The sequence below is a fragment of the Pseudoliparis swirei genome, chromosome 19, assembly GCF_029220125.1.
Source record: "Pseudoliparis swirei isolate HS2019 ecotype Mariana Trench chromosome 19, NWPU_hadal_v1, whole genome shotgun sequence".
Taxonomy (NCBI): domain Eukaryota; kingdom Metazoa; phylum Chordata; class Actinopteri; order Perciformes; family Liparidae; genus Pseudoliparis; species Pseudoliparis swirei.
In genome coordinates this window covers 17,003,865-17,028,007 of record NC_079406.1, presented here as the reverse complement: position 1 = coordinate 17,028,007, position 24,143 = coordinate 17,003,865, and the positions used below count along the sequence as shown (strand labels likewise).

The 24,143-nt window shown below is 44.4% G+C and overlaps 1 protein-coding gene across 5 annotated transcripts in view; it reads right to left on the bottom strand.

Annotated features, from left to right (window-relative positions):
• Positions 1-24,143, bottom strand: part of mid2 (midline 2) — a 176,486-nt gene that overhangs the window by 114,173 nt on the left and 38,170 nt on the right. For 2 of the 5 annotated variants that reach the window (XM_056440110.1, XM_056440111.1), the window contains exon 1: positions 3,197-3,470. The exons of 1 other annotated variant lie outside the window; for it this stretch is intronic. The gene's annotated coding sequence lies outside the window, so the exon portion shown is untranslated. Of the gene's footprint in view, positions 1-3,196; positions 3,471-24,143 lie in introns of those variants that run through there. 2 more of the 5 variants (XM_056440107.1, XM_056440109.1) reach the window with 2 other exon arrangements.

The window sequence follows — 24,143 nt, the reverse complement described above, 5'->3', positions numbered from 1 at the left end:
GGGTGCAGCTGCAGCAGTAAAACAGGCGCTGTACCAGTCTGTCTTGGTGAAGAGAGCTGAGCCGAAAGCGAAGCTTTCAATTACTAGTCGGTCGTTCCAATCCTCACCTATGGTCATGAACTTTGGGTAGTGACCCGAAGAACGAGTCGCGAATACAAGCGGCGAAATGAGTTTCCTCCGTGGGTGGCGGGCTCAGCCTTAGAGATAGGTAAGGAGCTCGGACATCAGGAGGGACTTGCTCGAGCCGCTACTCCTTCGTCGGCGGAGTCAGCTGAGGTGGTTGGTGATTCCGATGCCTCCTGGGCGCCTCTAGAGGTTTTCCAGGCACGTCCTACTGGGAGGAGGCAGGAGAAGACCCAGGACACGCTGGAGAGATTATATCTCCCGGCTGGCCTGGGAACGGATCCCCAGAATGAGCTGGAAAGTGTCGCGGGCGAGAGGGAAGTCTGGGTAAACCTGCTGGGTCTGCTGCCCCCGCGACCCGACCCCGGAATAAGCGGATGAGAATGGATGGATGGATGGATGGATTAAAAAGAGAAATTAAAAGGCAAAAATGTTTCCTGCCTCACCCAGCTTTTACAATCCAGACCATGACTGCTGCAAGACATCCGCCATTAAAGCTTTGTACAATGTTCTACGTTTCTCCCCTGATCCATTCAAATCAATGGGACATCAATATTTCTTTAAAGCCACCCTTGTCCATAAATCTCCTTGGTGAATAGACGGAACTTTACTTACAAAACGTCAACCAAAAACTGATCAATAGTGGGTAAAGCAGACAGTGAGCTTTGCAATGTGCCTTACAGCACAGACAGGAAACAGCACCCTTTATTTCTCAGAGGGAGAGACGAGAGAGACTAAGGGAGAAGGAGAGAAGCAGACGAGAGACTAAGGGAGAAGGAGAGAAGAAGACGAGAGAGACTAAGGGAGAAGGAGAGAAGAAGACGAGAGAGACTAAGGGAGAAGGAGAGAAGCAGACCAGAGAGACTAAGGAGAGGAAGAGAGGAGAGAAGAAGGAAGGAGAGACGAGAGAAGAAGAGAAGGAGAGAAGGGACGAGAGAGACTAAGGGAGAAGGAGAGAAGCAGACGAGAGAGACTAAGGGAGAAGGAGAGAAGCAGACGAGAGACTAAGGGAGAAGGAGAGAAGCAGACGAGAGAGACTAAGGGAGAAGGAGAGAAGAAGACGAGAGAGACTAAGAGAGAAGGAGAGAAGCAGACGAGAGAGAAGAAGAGGAGAGAGACAGAGAGAGAAGGAGCAGACGAGAGAGACTAAGGGACAAGGAGAGAAGAAGACGAGAGACTAAGGGAGAAGGAGAGAAGCAGACGAGAGACTAAGGGACAAGGAGAGAAGAAGACGAGAGACTAAGGGAGAAGGAGAGAAGAAGACGAGAGAGACTAAGAGAGAAGGAAAGAAGAAGACGAGAGAGACTAAGAGAAAAGGAGAGAAGAAGACGAGCGAACGAGAGAGGAAAACATCCCTAAAGATAGCCAGTCAGGAAAGAGAATGCATGACGTTTGAAGGTAGGAGTGTCAGCCTGCAGCATTGGCTCTAGTTTATTTGAGATGCTGTGCTGATGTGTAATCGGCCTGATGAGCCATGTTGTGTAATGGTACGAGACGGGGCATCTCAGAGGTTTTATGGCAAACCAACTACGACTACTCCAGTGTACCGATGGGACATACACAGGGTTGGTTGGGTGTGTGCTCTTAGGACACTTTGTCGTGGTTTTTGCTTCGCTCAAACAGATGGTGACGAGAGAGAAAGAGAGCGGCACAATATCAATCAAGAAACAGGACTTGAGATTCAGCAAAGAGACGCTGATTTAAGTAAAGGTTAGAGACAAATAGAAAAGCAGTTAGTCAAGATGTACTCCGTCCATCTCGTCACGAGAGCACTGACCTTCCCTTTAATGCTGCTAACGCTTCAGCACACATCCAACAACGGCCGAACAACAAGCTTGTTCCTCACACTGACAGCTGAGCTCAGCAGGATCATCACAACATAGTTCAACGCCGCATGAGCTGACTTATGTGCAGTGACACTTCTACCATCTCCTGACAACTTTGTGCAATTCATCACAATTTGACAGGGTATTAATTGCGGTGCACCGGCTTACTGCTCTGATGTTACCCGGTGGCATATTTGTTTTAAATATTTTCAGATCAGGTGAAAACAGAAAGGAAAGACCATGAAAAAACTGCATACGCATTTTTGTTAAATTATCATTATTCCGTGAGTGACATGTTTTTTTGGAATCTTAAAATACAAAAAGTCTGCATATACATACATACATATAAATTTATATATATACACATATATATATATACACACATCATATACATATATATATATATATTGCAGGCAATCATATCTCAACTCTTAAGAATATTATTACAGAACTATTACAGTGGTGCCTTATCAAAAAATACAGACAAAATCGAGTTTCAAAACCAGTTCAAGCCACTGCTTTTCTGTTGGCATACTGAGGATATTGTGAATATATACTCATATTCTTAACAAGACCGTAATAACATGTAAAAAGAATTCATGGCACTGCAGCTCCACACTTGAGCCAAAGAAAAAGCCCAAACCCAAGCAGAGCGAGGCAGTGTGTGCCAAGCCTTTTACATGACAGCGCATGAATCTAACTGCTGAATCATTCCAATCACATCGTCTGCGCCGCAGGGGAGCAGAGACTCAGAGTCCGGTGCGGGACTTATGGTCCGACAGTTCCAGGGGACTTTAACGCAACATGGATAAATCATGCACGTTCACTCAAACTACTGGAAATGATCCCTGTGATAAAAAGCCAGCTGATCCAATGTTGCGCTCACGTTTATAGACACTTAATTCTGCTGCTGTCCAATTGAGCAGCTTCCTAAACCAGCAACACACATCTGTCCATTCATGGCAACATGTCCGATTGGCTTCGCGTGTTTTCGAGATACGGAAACACTCACGAGACACTCAGGAGCACCAGGTGTTAAAGTTTGAGCCCTAATTACACCAGCAGCCTGCTTCACACATGTTCACTTGTGGACCATTGAAGAGGTCCGACATTCCCAAAGGTCCCCGTTTCTCTTCCCGGGCGCCTCTCTCTCACCCTCGGCGTGTTGTATTTGAGACACAGAACCAGAACCAGAACTTGAGCCAGACACCTCTCGCGGAGGGCAGGGGTTGTAGACACACACCTACCAGCTTTGCATGTCGAGCTCTCTTTTCTTCTGTCATCTTGAAAGTAGCCCGAAATGAAGTTAGAAGAAACACGGGAGGGGTGGGACAGACACGGGTCTGAACGGAGCCGGGATGTACTCGAGCGGACTCCTTCTCTCCAAGTCTGCTCCACACGGCGCAACAACAAGCACTAAAAAAATACCCGTCCGGTGCGTTCAGTCTGCGGGGCTGCAACCGCTCCGCTAGCGACAGCGCCCAACGAGCGGAATATTCAACTTTGGAAAAAATGAGAGAGGGAAAGGGGGCGCGCGAGAGAGAGAGAGAGAGAAGCCAGACAATCACAGGAAAGCGACTCCTCCTACTCACACAATACACAAAGCCAAAGCCAGCAGAGAGAGCCGCGTCGGTGCCGAACAGAGCCGGCCACGTTACTCCAAACTGGAACCACTTGCTGTCGCTGGAGCCCAATAAGTCACGTGTGGAGGGGTAGCCTCGACAACACGTCACACGTATTCATATGCCGTTTATCGGATAATCACCTTTACATCGGAGGGCCACGTTGGTGACAACAACTAACCGGCTGGTGTATGGCTTGTGGAAGGAAGTTGGCTGAGAGAAACCGGCGATGCTGCCCAGTAACAGGGGGTCACACAATGAGGTCACGACCCACCTCCACAGGGCAGCTAGGAGGAGATGACAGCAGTTTTCCAGTCAATTAACGGCCACAATCCTGAATTTTCTTAGCCTGGAAAATGATGCAACTGTGAGTAATAAAGCAGGCCTCTGATATTAAAAAGCCCTGCGTTGTTCATTAGCCTATTATCAATAAGTAAAACAGGGTGGTAATGCTATGTTCAATTGCAAAAAAATAGATTCATAGATTTAAACTCGGGCAAACCTGGTTTAGAATAATGCCGATATCAAGTGGTGGCTGGTGGAATTTATTTTATATATATATAAATATATATATATATATAACATCTAATAGAACATGTTTATATATTAATATGCCCCTATGAACCTTGGTTGAATTCTTAAGAATTCAACCAGCCAAGAACATCGATGTCAAACGGTTTAATTCTTAAATTAAATTAAGAATTCAATCATTTGACATCTGTGTTGAATTCTTTTGAATGAAGAATTTAGGTGGCTAGATTCTGTGAACGACTCTGCCCCGGAATCATTGAGCCTCTCAAACTGCAGGACTGGTCAATCCCAGCGCCAAGAGATGGATGATTCACCTGCGCAGGAACGCCTGACGCCATCTTGAAGTTGGTAGCCTGATGGACTCAACAAAAAAATATTGAGTGTTTAAAGAATGTAATTGGGCTCTATTTACAAACTCTGTTCTGTGACACTGTAATGTCACTAGTATAATTCTCTGTGACATAACAGAGGAAGTGCAGGAAAAACATATATGTTTCGCAGATATCCTATTCTACAAATATTACTTGGTATATTCCATATGAAATTGGATCGATTTGAAATCCTATTGGCAAACGGGAGGAAAGTGGAGGAATAGTGGGTGCGCAAAATTGAATTGCAGCTACTGGAAGACCAAACAATCCCAATCTTATCTGCTTTCGGCTCCCTCTACCAGGACGGGCCTTGGCCTTGGCCAAGGCCGTGACTGGAACAACAACTCCCCCGAAGATCACTGAAGCGAGACTCTCTCATTCCCTTCCCCCTATCCACAGACACCTGTGGTTGTTTTCTCCCCAGGACCCTTCAAGGCCATCTCCATGGCAACGACCATCTTGTGGACTGAGAACTTTGTCTGTTGTGGACTGGGGGAGGACAATACATCAGGCCACTTACACACACAACCATCACACTGAAAAAGCACTCACTACCCCCCCCCCCCATCCCACGCCCGCCTGCTTTGCCCCCAGTAAGACAGGACGGGTCTCGTCCGCGCCGTGGCGAAGGACCGGGCTGGCTGCTTGTCGGTGCTGGTTACCTTCTGCCCCAATGACGGGCTATCGCCCAGTCTTTGGATTACCTCCCTCCCCTTCCTACTCGCAAGTCATGTCTAAGATGTATGTGCTTATGTGCAATGGTGTTTTTGTTTCTCCTGCTCCCACACTGTACCCTCTAGGGCATAGTCGGGGTGGCTTTTCTTTTCTCGCCTCTCTTCCCTCATGTTATGCTGTCATCTTTCATCCACCCTTTCCTAGATGGCGCCGCGGACGGCGCCTCGGTGTCTTGGTGCGCGACTCTTGCACCTTCCGCCAAAAAAAGTTCCTCGTTTGTTTGTGAAAACATTCTTTGGCAATAAACCTGTTTCTGATTCTGATTCTGATTCTGATATCTCCAAAACACAAATATTGACTTTTTATTATTATTTTTTGGGGGGGGTTCAAGGTCGGTGGGGCCAGGCCCCGTGGCCCTCGACCGACCGGCCGCCACTGAAAAGCTCAAAATGTCTGTTTCTTTTAGTGCGAGTGTGAGTACTTCTTCCTGACGCCGTCGGTCTGTTACTTAAATGGTTGTTTTTATGTACCACATTGTATTTTTCCCATATTTTTAAAGGATACCACAGACCGGAGACATCCTAAACCACAGAAAATATATCAGAGAATCATAACAACCTTTTTCTGGAGCAGCGGGTGGTATGTCTGTCTGCCGGTGTGTGTTCTGCTGCTTTGGTGTGTGTGTGTGTGTGTGTGTGTTCGTTGAGAACAGTGCACAGGGTTAAGAGGTTTTGCAGAGCTTTCCAGCAGACTGCTCTTGTGGGCCGCTGCTGCTCTCTGCATCTGTCAGACCCAACGCTGCATGTACCACCATTTCCTCCCCGTGCATTGCACTTTGCATTTGGCCTGAGGTTACACTTATGATAACAGACAGATGTTATGAGTTATGTAATAAGTGTATAATAATAAATGCAATTTTAGTGGTATTCAAAATTGATCACATAGTGTCATAAGCACTGACAGAGTTAGTGTTGAAAAGCCAACATATTTTATATATTTTCCTTGATGTCTCATCACACATGTCAAATACCTAAACATTGTTCTTCTGTTTCAAAAAGCAGAAGTGTATAAACATAGCCCCAATAAACCAACCTTTACTGAAGTCACTTTTGAGGCATCACTGATCATTATTATTGATTACTTTTTTTTAGTTTTTACTTATTGGCTGACACTAAAGTTGTACAGTCAGATTTCTGAAATATGAATGTGACGGTCCCTGTCTCTAATTGCTCATTATGCTCTTGTCCCTGGAGAGCAGATTGCCTGATGCAGCGCACCTGGTCAGAGAGCAGGGAGGGCATAAAAGCCTTGAGCTGGCATTGCACGGTGCTGGGCGGGTTATTCTCTCCTCACAGGTGGAGTGGTCAGGACCTTGATGCCGGTTCCTTTGCTTTTGGTTTCCTTTGGTTTGGCTGACAACACTTACACTCCATTACACATGCATTCACATTGACACTACTGATGTTACTGACTACCACACTTCATAACGTTAATATTTCTTTATTAAGTAAAATAAACATTTTTGATTTACAACTAACTGCTGCATCTGCGCCGTATTTGTCACGGCCTGAGAGCCGGGTTGTGACATGAAAAACATGTATCTATTATGGAGCTTTGATTCTATTATAATTCTCAAAATTCTCTTCGACTTAAATCAAGACAGTTTCCCACAATTTGGTGGGAGAAGGCACATGTAGATCATGTCACAAATGCCTGTCATCTTACTAAAATTAATTTAGTTTAGCTTGTAATACTTTTCTTTTTTTAAGGGTCAGTTTGATTAAAGGGGATCGAAGGAATTGAATACAATATTAATGCTAATGTTTTTTCATTAGTGTATAATTGTTTTGGAGGGCTATTCAGTTGGTTGAAATCTGAAACCTCACCATATCATTACATCCTATACACAGTTTATTCAATGTATTTTTATTTAATGTTATTTTTTGACAGGAAATGTTTTTTTTTTTTAATAAAGGTTTGGGCAAAAACTGCTGCTGTCATTCAGGGTCATGCTTGGACAGAACCCATGCAGGTTCATGTAGGGTCAGCCTCATCACAGCTCAAATGTAGTAGTGTACCAGTGAGTCAAACGAGCCTCCAGTGTCTAAAGCATTAGTGGCACGAAGGTGTAACACAGTAGAATGCTGGGTTGGTAATTAATGCCAGACAAGGTGTGGACCGACAAGCAGCTGTGCTCCACAACTGTCAACAAGAGCCACCACAAATTGTCTGAGTACGTATCTGTTTCTTTGAGCTCAGTGTTTACTGTATTTACCTGTCAGCCTATATTCAATACATATACAAACACAGATATCATGCCTTTTCTTGTCTTGATGACTGTTTGTGGACTCTGTCTTTGGAAAACCCTGTCTTCCTGTCTGCAGCTAAATCGGCCTCCCGGTGTGCAAATTGTTCCCTATTGTCTGACAGCTGGGCTTGTTCTGCCACTAAAGATACTGGACCATCTTGTTACTGTGAAGCCAAGGTAGAGTTTCCAGACAATGGCATTTATATTTTCTCAACCAAAGTGAATTCTCACATACTTTCTGTATGTGATTATACATGGCTAAAATAACTAATTTTCTTGACTACATGGTTTGAGCAAATACATATTGAAGGATTCAAAGTTTTGTGCTTTAAATCTGACAGAATGGTTCGCTGATTGACTCCCCAGATGGAGCTGAGATCCAGCCCCAGGCTGTCTTCACTTACATTTCCTCACTGACCACGTGGACATCTAATTTGTGCGACTGGCGGTAGTGAAGGCAGCCTTAGCCTCGTCCAGGACTCTAAATGAACTCAGTAATTTGTGGTGCTGGACAGAGCGGATGTAAGTTAACGTGTAACTTGAGCAGAGCGACCGCTCACTGCTGTGCTGTAATCGGTCTGAGGTATGTTATTGATCATTTTAGCCATCATAACTTTAGCTGCTGAGACTCACTTGCTACTGCAATACCAGCTGTTTTTCTTCACTCTACTCCCATGTGATTCTAGCAAATATAAAAAATAGTACTATATCATTAAGTTAAAGCAAATTGCCTGCAAACCAGTTCAGGTAGTCACACTGAGTCTGCCGTTCACATGGAATATGGCATACACCTTCAAGTGGAGCATTTAATGTACGGGTTGTTCAATGTTGGTGGCATTTTTACTTTAATAGAAATAAGATGATATGCTTTACTCTCTGAAGTCCTCAAAGTTGCACTTAAACATTGCGTGCAAGTCTTAACGGTCACTTGATCAGACGTAGTGCCCAAAGTGTCCTCCTGCTGCTGTAGACATGCTATCTTTAGTAGAATCCATGAACAGGTCGAATATGTATCACATTTGTGACAGGATCCGATCTAAGGTAGGTATGAGAACTAGACTGGAGCCGGCAATGTAAACCAAACTGAAGACATGGTGATAAAATATCGGTGTGTCCTTTGAATGATAATGTAACTGCTGTTTGTGTGTGTGTGTGTGTGTGTGTGCTCGTGTGTGTGTGTGTGTTTTAAGTGGATGGAATGCCCAGACTTTCTTATCAAAGTGACATTGCCTTCTTCACCCTCTGGCTCCACAGCAAGACAGGCTGGAGCCGGACTCAGGCTGTCCACAGACACACAGCCAAAGCTGAGGAGTCACTACTCCTTGTCACGCAGCATCGATAAGATTCACATCCATCCTAGCAACATGTTGAGTCCAACCGTTCTTCTTATTTATTTATTTTGTGCCTCCCAGTGTCCCCGTCCACCTGCCTTTGATCCAAAAATAGATGTTAATACGTCATCTTTAAGGACGTCTTTTTTTTAAAAGATGCATATCGAGGAGAAAGGAGGCTTACCGGAGGCGCTATGAGCGAGGATACAAAGGTGGGTCGTTTGCAGAAGACGTATATAAGAGGCATAACACGTTATGCCGTGTTGTGAATTGAATTAATGTATAAGTTGTATTGAACAATGTAATGCTCATCTGACAGAGGTCATAAAATACAGCGGAAGGCAATATTAAAAACAATGGACAGATCAAGCTTGCCATTTGTCATAATTAACTGACGTCGCTTCAAAATGACGGCCCCAAAGCCAGGGTGTCGCCTCGACTCCTCTCCTTGTGCCTCTGCCTTGCCTCCTACGCGCGCATCTCAAGTGGGAGGGACTAAGACACGAGGAAAGGAATCGAGGATGAACTCTCAATTTAAGTTGGTAACATCAATTTGACATGAAAGAGCTTCAATTGTCACAGCTTCTGAAAAAGTGAATTGGGAATCTATAACTCTTTTCACAGGTTGCTCGGATACTGACTATTATTAGAGTTTATTATTATTACTATTATTATAGTATTACTGTACGTTAACACTTTTTTCAAACAGCATTTATTTGACCATATTTATATAAAAAATGGTTGCCTTAAAAAACAAAAGACATGTCGAAAAATGTGATGAAAAGACAATGAAAGACAGAATGAGGGCAGACTGGAGGACTGAGGCTGCTGTTGACAGAAGACAAACCGGCCACTGGAGACTCGGCCTCACTATTGTGCTACAGCGGCCCAGGCATGGGTAATAATATTACATATAAAATTACCATCAACGCCACGACTTTAACAATGTGTGTGTGTGTGCACAACAAATCACCAACACCCCCACACAGTGTGTGTCCAGAGGAAATGCATCAGCTCCTCTCTTCCTCTTTCCTCTCCCAGCCCACAGCAACATGAAGTGATCGAGGAAAAACACTCAGAGACGTTCAAAAACCTTTGTTCCTTTTGGAACGGAGGGAGTTTTTGTCCGAGTGCAGAAAGCTCAAGAGAGTGTTCGGGTAGTCTGTGTTTCTCACTGTTGTGGTCTCATAACACAAACACTCCTCAGTAGCTGTGGCGATCCTTTTATTTCACTCCAGTTCAATTAAACTGTAAACAACATTTATGATGAACCTGGTGAGAACACTGGGAGATATAATAGGTTATGTGAACGGTTTGAGCCGCCTAGCTTTCATTTGGCAACAATCGTTTGAGAAATCTAACATCACTTCATGAAGCACTTAAGGAACCTACATTTATTTCTCCATTATTTGTCTGATATATTACCACAGGTTTGTACTTCTTAATGGGGATACAAGTGGGTCATCCTTTCCTTCATTTCCAGTTGATTCCCTCATAAATAGATCAATAAAATACTCAGAGGGCCTAAGCAAACAAGTTGCTGGGTGTGGCATCACTCTATCAGATTTCCATTAGTCTCGCCATATTAAATCTTGTTTTTATAGACTGCAGACTTTCAGTTTTCACTTCACCCTGCATAGAGAACAACATCATTCATATTTTGTATTAAAACAATTTCTGAATAGAATTGAAGCCACGGTTGTGGCATTTTGACTTTACAGTAATAGAAATAAGATGATATGCTTTACTCCCTGAAGTCCTTAAAGTTACAATTAAACATTGTGTACAAGTCTTAACGGTCACTTAGTCAGACGTAAACTATCTACTGTAGCTACAAGTGCCCAAAGTGTCCTCTCTGCTGCTGTAGACATGCTATCTTTAGTAGAATCCATAAACAGGTCGAATATGTATCACATTGGTGACAGGATCTCAGGTAGGAGGAAACTAGACTGGAAAACTCTGTCCTTTGAATGGCAACTGCTGTGTCTGTCACTGTGTGTGCATGTGTTTGTGTGTGTGTGTTTGTGTCTGTCACTGTGTGTGCATGCGTGCGTGTGCGTGCGTGCATGTGTGTGTGTGTGTGAGTTGCATGCTCTGTAAAGGGAATGCAGGCGTTCTTATCGTAGTGACATTGCCTTCTTCACCCTCTGGCTCCACACCAAGACAGGCTGGAGCCGGACTCAGGCTGTCTACAGACACACAGCCAAAGCTACAAAAAACACAAAATTATGAACATAAAATGTCCTCTACACTTGTTTACACACTCCGAAATAGGTTATTTGGCCGGACATAGCAGCAGGTCAGTGGGTGTTTGTCATCAACAGCAGGCACGTGCACAGACATGTTGGGGGGCAGGTGCTCAAACCAAAAAAAAGGGCACCCAATGCCACAAAAAGAATTCTGACAGAGTTGAAGCATAAGCAGCATTACACTGATGATGCAATACATCCTCGACCTGCATTTCCTCTGGGCAGCATCAGACTGCTTGCTTACATTTTCTTTATGAATAAAGATGAATTATTATATATAGCAACAGTACAAGCGTTCTGATTGGCTAATGGGTCGTCATGCCAGCCACATATTGCCCTCCTCGCTGGTCTGATACGGATCAGTATTGCCCTCTTACGTCATTTTCAAAATGAGTGATATTGATAGACATCAACAGACATCCCTCTGAACAATACCAGAGGCCTTATGATTTTTTTTTTCAGTCTGGCCACGCAAATCCTAGACTAGCCCCTGTTAAATAGAACGGAATAAGAATGCACTCTCTCTCTTCTCTCTCATTCTTCTCTCTTCACTCTCTCTCCCTCTATTCTCTAAACATAACTAACGTCAGTAAACAGCTGCACGGCTTTGAAATCACGGATTTCGTGAGTTTTTGTTTGTTTATTTGTTTAAGAAACGTCGGACCAGTACTTGTGACGTCATGTTTTCAGCAGCGCTAATGTTGTGGTTGATTTATCACAAAACAACGTCAGGGGACAAACACCGTCATGACCTGTTTGTCTGGTGCTGCGGGTCAGAGGAGAAGGAGGTGCAGCCGTTTGGTGGCGCGAGGAGCACTGCACAGAGGAGGAAGTGGAGGAGGAGGAGGGAGGAGCGGGGGGGCACGTGAGCTCGTGGTCGCCGCGGAGCATGTCGGGGCGAAGTTCTCAGATAAATGCCCCGTCGGATATTAAAACACATTTGGGGGGACTTGATGACAGAAAGAGTAACTTTTATTCTTAAATACTGATGAATAAAAAAAGTGGGCTCCAGCAAAAAGGGCCCTTTTCTCATCCAGGGCAAAAGGGCTGGTGCTTGAGCACCACTAGGGCTCTATCTGTGCACGTGCCTGATCAACAGCATAACCTTCGTTTGTAGAGAGACAATGCTGTGCACCACTATAGAACACAAGAGATGAGAATAATATCTCAAATATCTTCAGACAAACTTACCCCACTAATTAGTAGCTGCAATGCCAGCTTGGGCTCATTCAACACACCCAAGACACATTGGTAAACATAAACAGTGATTTAAAGAGCCTTTATAGCCCCTTAACTACTACTGCATAATTAAAGCGCTTATCTAGCTCGTAATATTTCTAAACATCGTTTGTATGAGATAATATTAAAGAACTGAGATGCATTTAGGGGCTTTAGGCCACCTTATTAGGATTAGCAGACAACACAACTGCACAACTAATTTGTTAGAATTAGTTGAATATTTGAAGGAGACGAGAGCTTTTAACATCAAGTTAATCTGTACCGGTGGAGCTCATACATTACGGCACATGGTTGAAATATGCTATAATGGGTCAGTCTTTGCTATCATCTTGACTTTCAGGAACTTTTAACTGATTATGAAACAATACTCAATTCACGACCAATGCCATTATAGGACTTACACAGTCAGACCATAGCTAGACAGGCAGCAACCAGCCCTTCACAGGAGGACAGCTCCTCCAGCCAGCCCGGATTTCTGGGTCTGCTGGAGGGACGGGAGGCGCGGGAGAACTAGAACCAGGAATACTGTAGTCAGTCTGTCAGACCCGCTGCTTTAACATGTGAGCTTTTCTAAAGAGACTCTGGTGCTCGGAAACATTATCACATTAGTCCACAGGGACCGCCAAAACCAACACACAATTAAAATTCCTTATACACTCAAAAAAACGATTCAAGCCCTTCTTAGAGGTGACACATTTAAATATTGTTTGATACATTTAAATAAATCAATTACAAAACGAAGATATTTATATTGAATGGGTGTAACACAAAATGTATGAATACTTTCATTTACTAGATTTATTTAGGTTAGATGGTGTGCATATCAACTCAAAATAAATGTGTTTCATTGAGGACTACCCTTTGCGCATGCGCCTTCTTAAAATCAGTTGTTTGCATGAGGTGAAGACATTTTCATTGCTGTACGGTGGTGTAGTGGCTAGCACTGTCGCCTCACAGCCAGAGGGCCGTGGGTTCAATTCCCAGTCGGGTTGTTCTTTCTGTGTGGAGTTTGCATATTTAGTTAGTTAGTTTATATTTTGAGTTGGACAAACATAAATTAATTTAATTTAATGAATATCGTTATTTTATTTTAGATGTATTTGATACAAATGAGTTGGACTAACTTAATTACATTTTATTGCACTGATGTGCTAAATTTGAGTTGGAGTCGCATATAATTATTGGATGGAAAACCTGCCAACAATTTAATTGAGTTCATCCAATGAGTCATTTCTTTGAGTGTAGCAGCTTCCAGAAAATATGATCATGACCACAGTGCATATAAAAAAGACAGAAATATCACCAGAGCCGAAAAGGACGAGACTAAAAGTCAGATGTCCACCTTATTAGTAGAAATAATCAACCAATACAAATCATCACATAACATAAAGCACCATGCATTCTCTATGTAAGCCAAACCAACGTCTCCTGACATCATTGTAATACTCATGTAACTCCAGCTGATATGTTTTACCATGGCTGCCTGAAACCATCGAAAAGAATCTGCAATCAAATTCAGCTCTAAAAACCTGTTTCCATAATGTCACGTTTGTGTTTTCTGCTTGAGTAGCCGCCCGGCTTGGGAACGCAAAGCTTGTTGTTAGCTGTCAGATACTTTAGGATCACGTGAGCTGCTCTTTTATTCACTGATGATTGTTTTGGTTCGGTGGCCTCGTAACACCAGACGGTATCTCAGTTAGCAGAGCGGTTGGTTTCCAGAGGCCTGATGATGACTTGTTTGTGTTTCAGTTATTCAGTCTACAGCCCAACTGGGACACATAGGCATCAGCTCCGAACAGTCAGTGGGTCCCCATACCGCTGCTACATTACTGGTGTCGATCAAAAAGCCATTAATATTCTTTATTTTACTTCATCATGTCCTAATGCAAGGGAGAATTGAAAATGGCTCATAGAAAGAGTAGTGAGACACCAACGGTGTACAGAAAACAAGTCTTGTGTGTGTGTGTGTGTGTGTTTGAACCAGACACCACAGACGAGGTAGAGGGCAAGATGTGGGAGTTAGACGAGCACAGCACTGAATTATTTGACAGCAACCCACAAACTTCACCGTCATATGCATTCTCTTATCTGAGATCCGAAAATCCAAACAAGATGACTGAAATACAAATGCTTGATTTTAAAAAGGTGCTAAATTCAATATTCAGAGCTTCAAAGTAGCGGCAAACCAGCATTTTCCTCATGCAGATAAAGAGAGGTAATCTGTGCCTGAGCAGAGAATGATGTCGCCCTCCCTTGTAACGCAAGTTTCTCCTTTCTTAGCCTAAGAATATTACCGATGTCGATTTAAAAGTCGATATAGTCAGTGTTTTGATGTGTGGCAATGGCGCTACACTTCTGTTTACATCTGGATCACGGATCAAGACTTTGAAAGACATTCCAAAATAGAGCGTTGCTTCGTATTGGTCACTGATGCAGACATAGTCAATTATGTCAAATGAGTATTTGTCATCTGGGTAGCACAGAAGTCGTTTAGGATGACAGACATTTGGAATGGAGTCACTCACCTTAAGGGCCCCCTGCTGATCAGGAGGGCCCTTTATGCAAATACATACTGCATCTGCACACACTTCTAATAAACAATATGTTTGTATTCCAGAACCCACAGCACAACAGCAGTCCCCTGCAAAATAACCAAAAGAGAATGACAAATGATGTCTGATAGTCAACTGAACCGAAATAATCACAACACTGCAGTTTTGGAACTGAAACATCACTGGTGTACAGTGGATAATATTTTGTGTTTGTGCGTGTGTTCGTGTATGTGTGTGTGTGTGTGTGTGTGTGTACACACTGCTCCTGCAGCAAAAAGCAAAGGAACAGAACCTGAAAAGATAGGCAGCCTGTGAGGCAGACTGAAGACATAAAAAGCCAAAACACGGAGGAGGCAGATAAAATATGGGTCAGACAGAGAAGGAGAGGAAAAGCTCAATGTAAATCAGAAAGTGTAAACATGTACAGGCCTAATCTCATTATCCCTCGTCCTCCTGGGTCTGTGATGGGATGCTTGATTAAAGCAGGAGATAAAAGAAATGCGGTAGAGGACATAAATGGAGGTAGGAGGGAGGAAGGTGATTGAGTACATGGAGAAGAAATAAATATTGATTAAGGGAAAGTGTAGAGCAGGCCTCATGTGCGGCTACGACTCTAAACAGTGCATTGTGTGCTACTGTGCAGCACTCATTAACATAAGCAGAATGATGGCAAACTAAATTCTGTAGTATATTGAGTCAAATAGGGAGCTTTTGGAAATTGCCTGAAATTGGATACGATAATCTATCCTCTGATTTACATGTGAAACCATTCAAAGCACATGTGGACTAAATGTATGTTAGAGGTATTTGTGTGATGATTGTAGAAGATCGTAGGTGCTGTAATCATATTTTTTTCTTCAACAAACAGACTATAAACATCTAAATGTAAAATATGTATACTGTATATTAAAGCAAACTAAAAAAGAAAAGTCTAACAATCAGAGTAGAACCTGCATTTCACTGACCTCCTCTCACTGCTGCCTTTACAGTCCTTTTAAATACAAATACATTAATTGTTGCACATAGTTTAATATCAAAATGAGGCTAATCGGCACATTTATTTCTGTAAGCAGATCGCTTACAATAAGAAAGTATCAACCACAACATACAGTAGACATCGTAGCGGTAGGAGGAGCAGCACAGGGAAGACGTCTGCATTATTCAGACCAAAGGGACGAGCAACTGAAAACCCCTGCAATCTTTTCCTCAATTTATTATTCATATTCGACACTGATTGCATGTCCTACTCAACTTCTTTAAATTGTTTAATTCTTGTTTCAGCAGCAAAGGACCTCATAATTATTTTTAAAAAAGGGTTTGAGGCGTTTTCTCTCGACATGCACGTCATGTGCATCATACTGCATGTGCACTGTGTTCATGCACTGGACCTGAGCATCTCGCCTCTGGCTGCAGCCACCAGGTTGAGGTGTGGTCCCACCTATTTACTTGAGCCTAAAGAGCTTTGAAAGGAGGGTGTGCCGAAGTAACTATAATTAACTGCTCATCAGAGTGCCTGAGCGAGCGTGGAGCACACTCAAAAGAATACAGTGCAAAGAGGCTGCGATGGCATTTCAGTCCAGCGCTGCCATCACAAGCTATTTTCTGTTCTACACCGACAGCACAAACACTAATCTAACTTTGGGTTTTCCCATATTGTTGTGGAATACTTTGGTTGACCTCGATGTAAGTAAGTGATGTAAGTAAGTGCCCTTACTGCTCTGTCAACGTGTCTACCCATTTGCCACAGGATTCTTGTTTGCCGCGACAATTCATTTCCCTCCTCATCTCGTTGCACTCCAGAAAATAGAAAGAAAGGAGTCCGACACAAGTCTCACAAAGATTCGTGATCTGAAAAGTTCATTTGCAACCGAGGATATTAGCATCAGCAAGGACATATTTGGTATTGTGCCACCTACTCCGATATGGTGGTTAAGATGACAACACGATTGCAAAAACAGGTGTGTTGCCACCACGGGCGTTTGTAGGATTCAAAGGAAGGCGGGCCTAAGCCCCAAGAGGAGAGGTCTGCTGGGGTATGTTCGCGCGCCCACAGCAATTTTATTTTGGGACCCCGGATATCCATTGTTTCCGACAGTTCATAGATTGGTTCAATCAGAAAAAGTGTGATTTTGCTCTGTAATTTAGCTCGCATTCAGTGTATGATAACAGAAGAGATAGAATTTCAGGGTCATAGTGATATTTTATGCTCATTTGGTCCCTATCACTGAGATAAAGATTAACTTATTCAGTGTCGAATATACAATTTAATGTAAAGAAAATATTATAATAATATATACTAATGCGAATAATAGAGAGAAGTATATAGCTATTTCTTGCATTTCCAATTCACTCATTCACACTGTCGCTCAATGGAGACAGTTTCTAACTCTTCCCTTTCATTTGCCTCAAGTAAAGCTAAATGGAAGGAAGTAACACTCGTTAACAACTACGATAGCCACATTCTGTACATACCTGGACTTACAAGTTCACTCCGTGCATCATTTACTTTGAGCTAAACTGATTGGCTGTAATCCTGGCTGTCGTTGACGAGACACGTTGAAGCCCCCCTAAAATAGGCCTAACGACGCCCCTGCCACTAATTGTTGTCTCTTCATTTCACGCATAAGCCATAATATAGTCAGCAGAATAAGATATCTTTTGATTCAAGTTGTTGCTCAGTAAATTCACCAGAAACATCTTGAAATTAATCTCACTGGACTTTGGCCGACCTTTAAAGTGCATTTATGTCTTCGACATTATCCCGCAGTTGAAAATTCCCCTTGATACACACATTTTTTTAAATGAGGAGAAAAATTAAATAAAGTGCTCACAGTTATTGCGTGTAGGCCAATAATGCAGTGGCAATTCACACTTGAGATACTTTCTCATACAGTTAGTGCAGACACCATGAAATAGCCTATAAAGGTGTTCAGGCCGCTCTAAAAGTGCTGCCACAGTAACTGGAGCCACGTCAAACGACAGCGTGACCCCAGGTGTTGGCACACGCCTTGTTCTTCAGCCTGCTCTTCCTCTCCTCTGCTTCTTCATCTCCTTTTCCCCTCGGCTCTATGAAACATTGACCTCCTCCTGTTCCCGCAACTTTTCCTCCATGTCTACTCCTTAACATAATGTAAAAGTATCCCAATCTTTCCCTGATTCAGTGGTTCATTATTTTCTCCCACCTTCTTCCACCATGCCTCTTTCTTATCCTTCGTCTCACCCTAATTCCCTCTTTCCCTTTTCAATCCACTCTCCCCCTCCTCATCACTCAGAGGAACAGCAGAGCTCTTCATCAAGCAGACGTCAGGCATCTGTCACGGTCCAGGCCAGTCTCGACGTGATTGATTTTTGTCCCACCTGCGTCTTTGGTAATGACCAGCTGTCAGTTACTTTACTGCCCGCACTGCCTCCCTTCAGTATGTTCTGTCACCGCAGCATCCAGAGGCTAAATCTCCCAGCTCAGACCTACAGTGCATTATCTAGCTTGTCTTCAGACGAGATGTATGTCGGTATACCATAGACCCAGCTTGTCCTCGTTCTAAATCTCTGAGGAGAATGCCATCACGATGGTTATTTCAAAGAAACAAATGGTTTACATTCTTTTACGGCAAACACAATATCTCTTTTACGCTTAAAGTTTCCAATTATTCCCGGGCAATGACTTTTCTGACAGAAGTTAATAAATGTGTTTTTGGGCCTGCGAGCACAACGCTGTGTTTTGATTTCTTCGAGTAACGGCTTGTAAAACAGTTCTGGACGCTGAGGCAGCAGACTCGAATAAAATGGGAACTGGAGATCTGCCACATTGTGGAGCACAAGCAAGACATATCTCCTGTGTGGCAAGCCGATATCATTTCATGTGTGGAATCAGCACATCCTATCTCTTAGTTTGAAGAGAAGGAACTTAGAATAGATCCCAAAACAAGCTGCCATAACAAGTGAATGTCATGTCTGTGTGTTATTTTCTTGAGATAACGTGCTTTTCCCCAAGATCAACTTCTCTTACACAGAGACAACACATGGTACGTGCTCTGCCCTTTGATGCATATGTTTCAGCATGAAGGAGAGCAGCTCGATTACATCGTAACTAACAAAGACAAATCCAGATTCAATATATTAGGACATCAATGCTGACTTGATTGGCGGATGAAGCCATCCATCCATTCTCATCCGCTTAATCCGGGGTCGGATCGCGTGGGCAGCAGACCCAGCAGGCTGACCCAGACTTCCTTCTCACCTGGAACATTTTCGAGCTCATTCTGGGGGATTCCGAGGTGTTCCCAGGCCAGCTGGGAGATATAATCCCTCCAGCGTTTCCTGGGTCTTCCCCGGTGTCTCCTCCCAGTTTGACGTGCCTGGAAAACCTCTAAAAGGAGGCGTCCAGGAGGCATCCGAATCAGATGCCCGAACCACCTCAGCTGACTCCTTTCGACGCGAAGGAGTAGCGGCTCAACTCCAAGCTCCCTCTTGATGTCCCTCTTGATGTCTCTCTAAGGCTTGCGGAGGAAACTCTTTTCGGCCGCTTGTATCCACAACCTCTTTCTTTCGGTCACTGCCCAAAGTTCGTGACCATGGGTGAGAGTTGGAAGGTAGACCGACCAGTACATTGAGAGCTTTGCCTTTCGGCTCAGCTTCCTCTTCACCAAGACGGTCCGGTGCAGCGCCTCTTTCACTGCTGTAGCCGCACCAATCCGCCTGTTGTTGAATATTGAATGCCGGAGGTCACGGTCCGAGGATGCGAGCAGGACCACATCATCTGCAAACAGCAGAGAGGCGATCCAGAGACCGCCAAACCTGACCTGCCCCCCCCCTCCCCCCAGGCGGCGGAAGCCAGACAAGCTATTTAAATTTCAACTTGAGAGTGAATTTCAATGGATTTTTTGTTGAAGGCACAAATAAGGCTGTCTCTCTCCCTCCGTTAGGGAAATCAGACCATGCCGCCATTTTTCTGCTTTCGGAGTATAAACAAAGGATCGCGAAAGCGGTAGTGACGAGAGCGTAATGCGGTGGTCTGACCAATCAGAGGCTTACAGGACGCGCTTGGGTATTGTCGACTGAGCTACAGGGGACCAGGAGTCCAGACGCCAGCCAGCGTGCAGCGAGTAGCAATGAGCCTCATAAAAACAATAACGGGAGTAACAACCCGCAAAACTTAAGTTAGCCTTTCCAATCAAAAGGGTCTTTCCCGTGGGTTATCGTGATCATGAAGCTCCGCATTGCGTGGCTGAACTGCTAACTCTCGCGTATATCCGCACTACAGACGTAACCCGGCAGCGGTCTATGGACTGAGGCAGGCGGTGATGGAGAACGAAAAGGAGGAGCGAGACAGAGAGAGAGGACAGCAGGCAGGCACACACCAGAGGCGCGCGACAGGCGCGGACTATCTACACCACTACTAGACCAGAGCAGAGTGAGTGAGTGCCGACGCATCCCTAACGCTGACGACCTGAACTCATTTTGCACGGGTTTGTTTGTAGCAAAGCTAGCAAGCGCAGGCTTCGCCAACAACAACAACATGCGTTAAGCCGAGGTGTGAGTTCTCGCTGGGGATGAACACACGCACAGTGTGAGGAGGGCTCTGTTGAGGTGAACACCAGGAAAGCTGCAGGTCCAGATGGCATATCTGGGCAGTACTGAAGACCTGTGCTAACCAGCTAGCTCCAGTGTTCACCACAATATTCAACCTCTCCTGGCTGAGTCAAGAGATCCACTATTGTCCCTGTGCCCAAAAGAATTCCAGCAGCATGTATGAATGACCGACCGTGGCCCTCACCGGTGGTGAAATCGAAATGCTGAGAGGCTGATAAAGACTACATCTGCCTTCCTCCTTCCTCCATGGACCAAACAGATCCACGGATGATGCTGTCTCCAGGTACTGCACACACACACTCTCATCTGGACAGCCAGAGGGGGCTATGTGAGACTGCTGTTCATTGATTATAGTTCAGCTTTCAACACCATAGTCCTCCAGACTGGCCGGGCAAGCTGATTGAGCTGGGACTGAACACCCCTGTGTGCTTGGATCCTGGACTTCCTGACCGCCAGGCCACAGGTGGTCAGGGCACACCACCTCTCAATCCCTCACCCCACACACAGGATCCCCCAGGGTTGCGCCTCAGCCCCCTACTGTACTCCCTGTACACACATGACTGTGTGGCCAGGTTCAGCTCAACACCATCATCAAGTTTGCGGATGACACAGTGGTGGTGGGCCTGATCTCGACAACGACGGAGAAGGCCTACCTGGAGGAAGTTGCTGATCTGTCACTCTGGTGCCAGGACAACAGCCTCATCATGAATGTCACCAAAACTAAGGAGCTGATTGTGGACTTTCACCACTTGGGATTAACGGGACTACTGTGGAGAGGGTGAGCGGTATAAATACCTGGGAGTCCACATCACCGAGGATCTGACATGGTCAACAAACACAGACACTCTGGTGAGAAAGGCAAGGCAGCGCCTCTACCACCTCAGGCAGCTGAGGAAATTTAAAGTTTCCCAGAGGATCCTTCAGTCCTTCTACTCTGGAGCTGTAGAGAGCGTCCTGACAGGAAGCATCACAGCCTGGTTTGGCAACTGCTCCGCTCAGGACAGGAAGGCTCTGCAGAGTAGTGTGCGCGGCTGTGCGCACTATTGGAACTACACTACCCACCCTGCAGGACTTGTACACCAGGAAGTGCAGAACCAGAGCCGGCAGGATCATGAAGGATCCTCACCACCCCAACAACAGACTGTTTCAGCTGCTGCGGTCAGGCAGGCGCCTCCGTAGTCACGCTGCAAGAACAGAGAGACTGAGACGGAGTTTCTTTCCTCAGGCCATCAGGATTGTGAACTCCGACCTCACCAGGACCCTCTTAGGCACACACACACACACACACACACACACACTTACTGTAAATATTGTGTTGTTTTTTATTTGTAAATAGTGTGTACTTGTTGCCCTTGCACATTCCTGCTGAGCATTGCCACTTTCATTTCACTGCACACCCTGTGTGTGTATGTGACAAATAAAACATCTTGAATCTTGAATCTTGAATCTCTTGTACTACTTCAACTGAGCCCAGATCTCAGTGTGACGCCGAGACGTCAGGTGATGTCGGCAACCATTTCAAAAGCCCCTTCATGTCCTATGGTGACCTCCAGACTGAGTGTGGATGTAGACTCTGGAAGCCGAGTGAAAGCACGGTTCCCCCCCCCCCCCCCGCTGCCTTCACATGAGCGTCTTTGATCATCATAGACCAGGTGCAACTTCCGGATCTGAAATAAGGGATACTTTCAAGATCTCACTCTCTCTTTCTCGACTTTCTGTCACTGTTTGTTTCTCGTAATCCTTCCTTCACTCTTCTGACCTTCCTTCCTTCCTTCTCCTTCCCTTGCCCTCTTCCTCTCCATGTGCCTGGCACTGAGTGCTCCCGCAGAGCGGGGGTGCAGTAGAAGTCTTCTTTGAACAAGAACCTTGGCTGCAACCCTTTCATCTTGTGCACTACCTGGCCAAGACGGGCTGCAGGGTACCACGGCTGACAGAAGGCACACGGCAGAGGAAGGAGGAGGGATGAGACGAACGGAAAGGAAGGGAAATGAAATGAGCGGGAAAGAGGAAAAGGGAAATGAAAACAAAATGAAACTAGAATGGGCACTCGGTAGAGCGCATACCTTCGCATATCACAAGATTGGGCATTGAATTATGAACATTTTGGCATTAGTTGCATGCCAATTGGACAAAAATGTATCGTGCTATGGTAAAAAAAGAGTTTGACCTTTCCATGACCTTGACCTTGACCTTTGACCCGATTGATCCCAAAATCTAATCAAATGGTCCCCGGATAATAACCAATCAGCCCACCAAATTTCATGTGATTCAAGAACATTTTGACCTGTTCATGACCTTTGACCTTGACCTTTGACCCGATCGATCCCAAAATCTAGTCAACTGGTTCCCGGATAATAAACAATCATCCCACCAAATTTCATGCGATTTGGTTCAATGCTTTTTGAGTTCTGCGAAAGATTTTGACCTGTTCATGACCTTTGACCTTTGACCCGATCGATCCCAAAATCTAATCAACTGGTCCCCGGATAATAAACAATCATCCCACCAAATTTCATGCGATTCGGTTAAATACTTTTTGAGTTCTGCGAAAGATTTTGACCTGTTCATGACCTTTGACCTTTGACCTTTGACCGATTGATCCCAAAATCTAATCAACTGGTCCCCGGATAATAAACAATCATCCCACCAAATTTCATGCGATTCGGTTCAATACTTTTTGAGATTTGCGAATAACACGCATACAAATAAATAAATAAATAAATACACGGCGATCAAAACATAACCTTCCGGCATTTTCAATGCGGAGGTAAAAACTAGCCTCTCTAGTATTAATGATCTATTTATGCTTTTGCCAGGCTAAAAAAAGAGGGCATAAATGAAGATGAGTGAGAGTCTGACATCAGACGAAAAAGATGGAGAGTAGAAAGATGAGAGACGCCGAGGGAAAGCATAAAGATGAGAGACAGAGAGACCCTTGTGGCTCATAGAGGAGAGACAATTTACAATTTACTGCTAATACAGCTCGTTGGGTCTCACATCAAATATGTCCGAGACAGAATGGTTCAATCACTGGAAGTAACTATGCTTGTATACAAGTTGCATTCCTGCTATATTTACTAATTAGCATAGAGGAACAGCACAAGGTCATAGCCTGGATTATTACAAATGTCATAGATTTATTAGATATATTTTGTAATGATTAAACATTTGAAAGGACTCTAAACTTTATATGCCAAAGCACGATTGCTGTTCATTCAAAGCCTATACTCAGTGTTACATGCAACCTCTCAACTTTGGCAGCGTGACTTTGCACATTATCCCAGAATGCACTGCTTGGTCCATTGCATCTGCTGCAGAGTGATCCTCCTAGAAAGGCAAAGACTGAGCACTTGGTGATGATGGTGTGATGTTCCTCGACAAATAGAGGGGCAGAGAGTTATGTGTGTGCGTAGATGTGAGTGCATGTGTGTGTATAATGCTTCAGAAAGCTCCTAAATAAACAGGCTGCATGCTTCTTTTGGTAAGACACATAATAACTCAAAAGCCTCCCATTGACAGCCGTTGTCTATAGCCATGAAGGACTGTGATTTTGACAAATGTATTCTCTCATAGCTGTTTACCAGCGCAGGTTCTGAATGAGAAAAAGAGGAATGATGCACGGCAGGTCAGTCCTGAGTCCTTAATGTCGTGGAACACAGACAAGGATCATTACAGTCACACCGTGTTGTTCAGGCTGACAACATATTGTTTACCTCAAGACAGGGCC